Source organism: Mustela putorius, unplaced genomic scaffold, assembly GCF_011764305.1.
Source record: "Mustela putorius furo isolate JIRA1106 unplaced genomic scaffold, ASM1176430v1.1 tig00003845_pilon_pilon_pilon, whole genome shotgun sequence".
NCBI lineage: Eukaryota > Metazoa > Chordata > Mammalia > Carnivora > Mustelidae > Mustela > Mustela putorius.
In genome coordinates this window covers 59,722,572-59,732,929 of record NW_025421998.1, presented here as the reverse complement: position 1 = coordinate 59,732,929, position 10,358 = coordinate 59,722,572, and positions in this window count along the sequence as shown.

Below are 10,358 nucleotides of genomic sequence, written 5' to 3'. Positions count from 1 at the left end.
AGCTGATTTAATAGACCTCTAACAACCATTGGCCAAATCCCAGATGAAGCTGTGCAGAGGTTCCTAAGTGAGTTTTTAGAAGTCTGTCTTATTTATAATGAAATTATATACTAAAATCCAGACTGCTGTATACAATCTTTTCCCACAGAGAAAAGTCTATTCCAAATGTGTTGACAGCTAAAGAGAAAGCTTGGTGGTACTCCCAACAGTAAACTGGCTGGGACCAAAGAGTTAGAACTGAATCCTTTGACTGAAATTCAGATGGAGACTTAACAAGTTTGCTGGGTTTTCTTTGAACCTAAGAATGGGGACTCTGTACCACCAAGAGGTAAAACTAATCTGGGATGCTATCAGATGTGCCCCTTCCACTTCGCAACCTGCCTGTGGAATTCCAGGGAAGAGAAAAGCATCAGCACTTAGAGAGCTCCAATGTGCCACTGAGGATTGAGGGGTAGGATTTCCATGTTCTTCCTGTCTTGATACTTTTAAAACCAATCTCTGTGAAATCTGTGTACGATCCAGTGGTAGATCTCACCTGTGAAGGTGGTTATCTAGAACACGAGCACATCTTTCCTTGGATAACTGCTTTGTTCAATGCCAACTATTTCATTAAATGTTCCGGAAGTAACTGACATAATAATGGTTATGTCTATTTGTAGTGGAATATTACAGGTAATTGACATTATGATATATATCATGACCCTTCCTGAAATATAAAAAGTCAAAAACTCTCCTTTTTATGCATTCTCATTTTTTCAGCTATTGGGAAAGATAAATCCACGCATATCTTCTAGGACTCAGCCTCACAAACAGGAAATGAGATTTAAGAGCATTTAAGCCTCTGAGAGTTAAATGGATTTGGCTACGATTCCTTACCAGCATTAGCTGGCTTAGCAGAAATGTATTTTGTTAATTTGGCCGACATTGACATTGACAGTCTAACAGCATTACCACCCAAAGCAGCTTTGGTTTTTGCCCTTAATGAGAATGTTCATACCAGAGCACCTTGGATTTGCCAGGGAGCTGGGCTTTAATGGGATTATGCTAAAGATTATAAACGTGGAGCTCTCCTGTAACAAGACTGGATATTCATTTTAGGAATACAGCCCTGTCTCCGTATTGGTGGAGCTGCTGGAACGTTTGAGGATTCCCATCACACTCTAGGCTGCTGTGAAAGCGGAAAATGGCTAAAGAAAAATCCTCCTAGAAAAGGCTGAATGGGAGTTGGCGTGGCAACAGTAAAGAGGACCCAACCTCTCCCATTTGAGAGAATCTGAACAAGTCTAAGAGCTGGCGGTAAAATGTCAGAACTATCTGAACCCCTTAATGCTGAAAAGATAGCAGAAGTGCTGTTTAATGAATTAAGGAAGATAAAATCAGGAAACAGAGCTGTGGGGTGGTGTTAGCACAGGGTTGAAGAGGCCTTCATTCTTCAGGCCAGTGGAAGTGGGGTATCAGGTGGCTGAGATGCGACCCGAGGCGGCCTCGTGGGGCTGGGGCCATGGCGCTGGTCCCCGCAGCCCGCCAGCCCCAAGCTGAATGAAGAGGACAGGCTGCGCCAGCTGAAGAGGTGCACGCCCCACACATCATTTGAGATGCTTCATCGTGAAGCAAAAATGGTTTCTAAGGAGCTCCGCCTCCAGGAAAGGGATTTGGAATCAGACCAGTAATAAAATGAACAGGACCCCGATGTGAGCCATGAACCTATGAGGCGGTGTTGGCTAATGTCATCGGCTCCTTCCTCAAGAGAAAACCTGAGCCCATTCCCATGAGGGAATGTACGGCTCTTCCCAGGCTGCCAGGAGTTGATGCGTTCCGATGGCATTAGTCATAAAGGGGACAGTTACTGCTAACCGGCCCCCCGACACATGCCATGTATGCGTATTCAAAAGGTGACATAATATCGAGCCTCAAGGTGTTCACCATTCATTTGGAAAAGATAAGGCTAAAACACACATGGCCAGTATTTTGCATACTTGTAAAGCCGTAAGTAGCCAGCTGCTGGATTCCAGAGTCTAGCTTAATCCCATTCTGGCCATTTAAAAACCCGCGCAAGAGCTTCGGCGGGTATAATTCCAAATGGGAAAAGACAAGAACGTTGCCAAATACATGCCTTGACAGTATTTTCCAAAAATGGAAATGTTCTTAATGCTCCTACTGATTAAAAGAGGAGATTGAGAGCAACACAAATATCCGCGATCTGGGTCTTCTTATATAAATATGATGCATTCCGTTTTCGGTTTTCGACTGGAGAATGAGGAAGCTTGCTTTGTGTTGATACGGAAAAATCTCCGTGTCACTCAGTGTCCAAACAGGGGAGTAGGAGCCGCTCTCCATGCTTCAAGCAGAGAAGGCTGTGATGGAGGAAACTGGTGAAAAAACCATCAGGAGGGCGAAGGAGCAAAGAAAGAGGGGCTCTTGCCCAAAGACGGAAGCTGCTGCTGTTCTTTGGCTGGATCGAATGCGTGAACGCTCACCTCTCACACTGCAGAAACCACCCCCAGGCTGCTGCAGCCCGGAGTACCAGCCCTCAGGCCCTGTGCCTGTTCCTACCACTGCCGGTAGCACAGGAAATGGCCAATTTCTTCCTTCCTCCCACCCAGAACCTACTGCTGGTGCTTCCCCCTGGAAGAACCCACCTTGAAACTGACCAGCTGAGTGAGTCTGGGAAGGGGGATGGCGGGACCTAGAAGGATGAACTTGGACCCAACTGCCTAGAGACACCATCTGGTACACGCGCCCCTTTACTGCTCAGATCCACACATTTCTCTGTATCCATGCAATGACTACATCGGGCTTTTACCTAACAGAATGCAATCATATGCCTCATACAGACGACTGCAGACTTACTGTCCCCAAAATAAGGAAACACAGAACAGGACCATGCAATGAGGCAGCCTCAGCCCCTATATCCACCTCTGCTTCATGTCAGTTCCTCTTCTGTTTTTATCATCATTATGCCGTGGATATTCTGTAACCTAAAGGCCAAACTGTAAAGTTAACCGCCACCAACCCTCGACGTAATTCATAGCAAGCAAAGAAGAATATATGCATAGCCACCACAGTTTGGGTAACTGGTAACAAAACCAGCTGATTGGCAGGGATAATCGTTGAGTCATCATTGACAATGAGCTTCTTCCAATGTCCATTCCATGTTTCCTTTGTCTTGCGCCCAAATCTCAGCTTTTGAGGTTCTTTCCTAGCAGGGTGACTTCCCTTCATCTCTGAAAGGCCTAGTTTTTTTGTCATGTGCTTTGTGGCAATATTATTCCAATAAACTTTTTGTACATCAAAGGGCTAAGAAGCACCCAGGAGAATTTCCTGGGCTCCAGACACAGTCTTTCCTGCCACGACTGTGTCACAGCAACCCAGTTCCTCTTGGTAACCCTGACCGATCGCCCCAGCCAGAACAGTAACCCTCTTCTCTGCCTGACAATTCAGCGGCGTGAGAACCTTAGAGCGAACAGATGGCACTATCAACTTCCTGTTCAGCGAAACAATTGTATGTCCCTAGAGAAGCACTGTCTCCTTGGAATCAAGACCTACAAACCAGCTGATCAATGCTGTGAAGAAGGCAGGTGAATATTCTGAGTGATGTTCCACACGTGACAGTGAGGGGAGCTGCTCCCCTTTCTCTCCGCATGATTCCCAGATCCACATATCCCGACCTGAAGAGACACAGCACCACTTTTTTTGTTGCTGATTCAAAGCTTCACCCACATTCTGCAAGACAGTCACCCACATGGCAGAGAGGGGGTCTCCCAATGGTACCATTTTTGAAACTTCAACAATCTCTTCCTAGACTTTATCATGTTAACTGCCTTGGGGTGATGGAGTGTATGGTAAACCAGTAAGTCCCAGGGGCGTGAGCCCTATTCTTCTTCCGCTGTAAAATCAGATCTTCAGCCAGAAGCAATATTGTGTAGGACATCGTGTCATTGAATAAAGCACTCTGAAAGTCCACAGATGGTGGGACTGATCAAAGCACTGCAGGCAGGGGATGAACAGTGTATTTAGAAACAGTATCCATTCCAATAAGGACAAAATTCATGCTCTCCATAATGGAAAGAGTTCAGTGTAATAAACTTCCTACCAGGTGGCTCGGTGGGGTCCCTGGGGAATGAGGCCATGTCAGAGCTCAGTATTGGTCTCTGCTGCCAGCAGATTAGGCATTCAGCACCAACAGTGGCCAGATGCACCTGGGAGAGGATGAGTCCATATTGTTGAGCCCACGTGGAGCTTCCATTCCTGCCATGAGCCTACTGAAGAAGCCTTAGGTGGCTGGGAAAAGGGCTGACTGACATCCACAGAATGGACCCTCCTGTCCAGTTGATTACTGAGAGGCTCCTCACTGGATGCCCCATGTAGCACTGACACAGCCCAGTGCCCACAGGGAGAGGTCCATCTGCAAACCTCTTCCTCAGACTCCCTTGTCGCCAACAGGCCAATCCTACCATTAGTCACCCATGAATTGTGGAAATCTCCACAGTTCTCTCCACCAGACAAAGTGGACAACTGCTATGTTGGCCTCAAGAGAACTTCCCTTACCACTATCCTGAGGGGAGCTATACTGTTTCAACAGTCCAAATCCAACCAGTGCCTTCAAATTGCAAGGGACCATCTGTGAACGTGGCCCAAATGTTGTCTTCCTCTGTCAACTGTCAATTGCAAAAGGACATTGGTGTGGGCTGCGAGAGATTCAAAAGGCAGCAAGAGGAGACGCTATGGGAATCTGAGCTACCTGATCGTACTTATTCTACTTTCAGGACTTCCTTGACCCCGATCTGGTATACACTATTTACAATGTATGACGGACTGCCGGTGTGCATTCCCAACCTTATGTCCTAGTGGATCAGTATATTAGTTATCGATCACTGTGTAAGAAATTACCCCCAAACTTAGTGACACCCATTTGTTATCTCACATGGTTTCTGGGAATCAGGAATTCAAGGAACAGCTTCGCTGGGAGAATCTAGTTCAGGATCTCTCAAGAGGCAGAAGTCAGGTGGTCAGCCAGTGTTGAAGTCGCTTCAAGTTTAACTAGCCATGCTGTAGACCAGTGGTTCTCAAGGGGGAGCAATTTTGCTCCTCCAAGGATATGAAGCAATCTGTAGACACTTTTGGTTACCACAACTTGGGTGGTCTGCTGCTGGAATCCGGTGGGTAGAGGCCAGAGACCCTGCTAAACATTCTGTAATTCTCAGGATAGCCTCCCACATCTAAGCATGATCTGACCCCAGAATCTCAAGAGTTCTGAAGTTGAGAAACCCTACTAATGAGGCTTATTTCGCTCTGGTCCCAACACAAACCTGGGAGCCTTGTGTGTTACACAAAACATTGCCATGAACAATACGCTCAAAAAAGTATATATGTCCTCTCTGAGATCAAAAGAGGTACAAAACCCCGTAGCTCCTTCTCAGTGGCAAGTGGTGCAAAGTATAGCAATTTGCCTTCTATTTTAAAGAGGAAATGTCAAATTTCCCAGACTTCTGGAGCCCTAGAAACTCCACTGGGGAGAAAGCCTTTGATTTTTCTCAGGGTTTATCTCCCACCCTCTGGCATACATATGCCTTACTACGGTATCTAGGGTATGTGTTCCCTCCTGCTCTCCATGTCAATAACATATCAGCATGCTGTTCTGGGGGATTCTGGAGGATGCTCCAAGACCCAGCAGACCAGATCTTGTCAGAGAGCAGAACAGTCAACTCGTGCCTGAGGTAGGACAGTGAGCTTGTCTTCCTGATCCTGCTAGTTGAAAGCAAACTCCTGCTGGTAATCTTTGCTAATTTGGTAATGAGAGGAAAAAAATATATAAAAAAAAAAAAAATCTGCCAGATCAACATCTGCATACAAAGTGCCAGGAGCACTGTTGTGTCATCCAGTAAAGACATGACATCTGGTCCAGGACCTGAATAATGTTACAAGAACCCACAGTCATTTCCCAACAGCCGTCTCACTCCTGCACATGCCACACAGACAAGTTAAATGAGGGTACGGCAGAATAACCCATGTATTGTTCAAGCGTTAGATGGGAATACTGATCTCTCCAATCCTCCCCCACCTCCCACCCCAGGGATAGAGTATTGAGAGTACTGCTCTCAGTTTACTCTCATTTAGGAAGGGCGAATTCCAGGAGGCTTCTGCAAGGCCATGCCCGCTATCCTAAGGCTCACTACTCAGGTTAGGGAATGCATATGGGAAGCTCCTTGAGTTGCTAGATACCTATTACGACTGCATTCAGGAGTGGGAAAATAACCATAAGTAGGTCAAGGGCCCACTGGAACCCTGCGAGGAAGGTAGAGGCCAAACTTTCATTTATCCCCAGATGACCACAAGTGACATACACCCCCAGTGGTCCAGAGGTATTTGGGGTCTCTGGGGATTAGCACTGTCTCCAAGCCAATGTCCAGAAATCCCCTCTAGATCTGGCTGTTCCCCTTTCCCCAGTTTATAGTCATCCCAGCGAATGGTTGTAGGTCTTCTGAGAAGGACTTAAAGGAAGATTTGTGTTAGAAGCTCATGGCAATGTTATCCAGCCCCTTCTTGAGGCTTCTTGGCCGCCCCTTCTTCATATGGCTAGACTTCTCTAACCTGAGCAGGCATCAGAGCCAGGGGAAGGGCTTGCCGAAACACAGACCCCTTGGACCTGCCTCCAGAGTATGTGTGTCAGTAGGGTTGGAGAGGGCCTGAAAACCCACACTTACCACAAATGCCCAGGTGCGACTCCTTGCACAGTCTGAGAATCAGTGCGTTGAGGATTCCTACACCTTTGAACTGATTCAGGTCTGAGACTGCTATTTGGCTCTGTCCCTATAGAAGCCTGTCATCCACCAAAATCAAGAAGTCTACTTTAATGAAGACATCTTTTCCCATTGATGGGTCTCTTAAGGACCCCTGAACAAGAATGAGAGCTCAATACATCTCCCAAGTCTGGAGAAGCTTGACTGACCACAGTAATATCAATCAAGAAAGACCCTTCCCACAGCTACCACTCTGTCTCCCCAAATTCCATCCTAGAGGGACCAGAGACCATAGTGAGCATGGTGGGGTCATAGAGTAGAAGCCCTTCATGGGCGAGAAAAGATGAAACCGATCCCAACCCCATCCCTACAGAACGGTTCTTGCTCGCTTAAGGTACGGAGAAGGAGGCTTATCTTCAAAGCAAGGTTTTCGTTATTACATGGAATTTAATTACGAAAATAGGAATATGCTTTGTGACTGGAGATCCATTTAAATGCCTTTAAGAGTGACCAGAGAACTCAGGGGTCTGCCTGAGTTTCCATCCAGGTGATGGCAAAGAAATATCCATGGAGTGGCTTATAAAAGACACTGGAGGGGCACCTGGGTGGCTCAGTGGGTTAAAGCCTCTGCCTTCAGCTCGGGTCATGATCCCAGGGTCCTGGGATCGAGCCCCGCATCGGGCTCTCTGCTTGGCAGGGAGCCTGCCTCCTCCTCTCTCTCCCTGCCTGCCTCTCTGCCTACTTGTGATCTCTGTCTGTCAAATAAATTAAAAAAAAAAAAAAAAAGACACTGGAAAATACAAGTAAGGTGGCTTTGTCATTGGACTCTTTACCTGCTTGTTCAGTGTACCGGCTTACAATGCCAGATGATGTGGAAACAGAGAGATGGTTAAATCTCCATAGAGAAGGCAGGAGATAAAACAGCATGCTCCCAGACACGGCCAAGTCTTCTCAGGTCCACAAAGGACCACAGAGACGGGCAGCTGCGGAGGACACCATCACGAGCAATGAGGATTCTTACCAGAGCCTAGAAGCACATTAATGGGTTTTTACATCCTCCTAGCGCTCCGTCAGCCTGGATTGTCCCAGAGACTTTGCTAAATGCCCACACGCTCACGGAGTATGAATCAGGAAACTGAGGGGAATGAAAGGCCATATCACAGGAGTATCCTACAGGAGGCTCAGGCTTTAGATCTGCCTGAGTTTCATTCCCGCAAGTCCTCCAACCCATTCATTGAAAAGTTCACAATTTCTTCTCTTTTTAGGAAATGATAAAATAAGTACTTTAAATAAAGTGTTCCAATAGATAGATAAGCACCTTTCTAGATTCTAGATTCTAGATTCCTTGGATGCATGAGCCTATGCCTACACCGGCACCAGAAGAGCAAAAAGGGCCAGTACAGCTGGAGTGAAATGAGAAGGGGAAGAGAAGAGCTGGAGAGAGCCCTGACAGCAGTGTGCTCGGGGGCGGAAGGAGATCCACATTTGGCCTTTAAACTCTGAGCGAGCCACTGCAGGGTTCTGAGCCAACGGTGAAGGGATGTGAGAAGTATTAACAGGATGGCTCCAGCTGCTGCGTTGCTCTACGGAGGACGGGCTGTGGGACGCGTACGTGCAAGCAGGGAGCGATGGAAATGATCCAGGTGAGAGCTGACAGCTTCCTGGACCCGGGTGCTGGATGTGGAAGTGATGAGAAGGGTGAGAATCTGGGTATCTTCGGAGAGGGGAGCCAACAAGGCTCCCAATGGGTGGGATGTGATGTGCGAACAAGAGTGAGGTCAAGAATGACTCCAGGGTTCTTGTGTGCATTAATGGGAAGGATGGAATGACTATTGCCTGAAAAGAGAGAGTGGGGAAGGAATAGGTTTTAGGGAAAAGGCCAAACGTTAGGCATGTTTGATCTGAAAGAGCTCTGATATTCAAGGACAGAAGTCAAGCAGGCAGTTTAATACACAAGGCTTGTATTTGGAAGAGAGATCCAGGCCAGGGACAATTTGGGGTCTTTGAGATAGACACAGCATCTAATGCCATGTGGTTAGATTAGATCACCAAAGGAGACAGTGGTGAGATCCAAACACTGGGACCTGGGGCACCCCAATATCAAGGTGGCATGGAGACGGAAAGAAACCAGCAAGGAGAGTGAGAAGAAACTGCTCATATGCTTGGAAAAGAACACGGTATCACTGAAGCCAAGAGAAGACAATGGTCCAAAAAGAATGGATGAACCACAGGCTGCAGACAAGAGCAAGATGAAGGTCAAGATCTCACCGCTGGATGTGGCAGTGATCACTGATGACTTGCCAAGAGCAATTCTAAAACATGAGGCTAAACGTCCTAGCTGGAGAAGATTCAAGACGATGAGGAAGAGAAGTATGAAGAGACAGTAACTGTAGACATCATTTTTCTAGCAGTTTCAGTGCAAAGGGGGCAGATACATGGGGTAGTGGCAGAGAGGGAAAGTACAGTCAATAAGTAGCTTTTTTTTTAAGATGAAAGAAATGACAGCATGTTCACATTCTAGCTGGAATGATCCAGGAGAGAGGAGACACTGATGATGTAAGAGGGAAAGGAAGAACCCATCCAGGCAAACAGGCACTCTGAAACACTGCAAGGAACCTGCATCTGGTTCAAGGTTTTCAAAGGGAAAGTTGGTACTATATAGCAAAAGTACAGATGCATGTATTCCTAGACAAAGCATTTTTTAAATAATTTTATTTATTTATTTGACACACAGAGAGAGATCACAAGTAGGCAGAGAGGCAGGCAGAGAGAGAGGGGGAAGCAGGCTCCCTGCTGAGCAGAGAGCCTGATGTGGGGCTCGATCCCAGGACCCTGCGATCATGACCTGAGCAGAAGGCAGAGGCTTAACCCACTGAGCCACCCAGGCACCCTAGACAAAGCATTTTTATTTCCAAGATTTAATTCTGCATAGATGCGCAAAGACATATCTACCTGTCATTTATCAGAACACTATATATGATATGAAAAGCAAGGAAAACCTTAAATGTATATTGACAATGGATGGTTAAATCCATACCTGAAATACCATGCAGCCTTGGAAATAATGCTGATCTCCACTTTCTGTTCTGGAAAGTCTCCAAAATTACATAACTGAAAGATACCAAGGTATAAAAGAGTACACAGTACGCTCCCACCTATGAAAAAAAAAAAAAAAGCAGGAATAAGGCAATATGTAGTTAAACAGAAAACATGTGTATGTACATAGAACATTTTTGAGAGAGAAGGATTTACTTTCCATAGCATATCCCTTTTCTAAAGTTTCCATTATTTTTAGGAAGTATATTTATTATTTTTGATTAAAGATTAACACAAAGAGAAAAATATCTTTGCTAGAAAGGAAAAAAGCAAATTTAACAATTCTGGCTGTGCATTATGTTACTAACATAAAGAACATTTTCTTCTACAAAATTTAAGGGAGAAAAGCCATTCCCTTCTAGGCTGTTTTGGAAAGTAGTGGGAAAACAAATCCTTCTAAATTGATTTCTACTGAGCCAGCAATGTCTTTATTCAATATTTTGCAACACTGGAACATAAATTTTCATTATGCATACCCTAGGTAAAAGATTTTTAGTTTCAAAATGTATTTCTGTTGGGCAC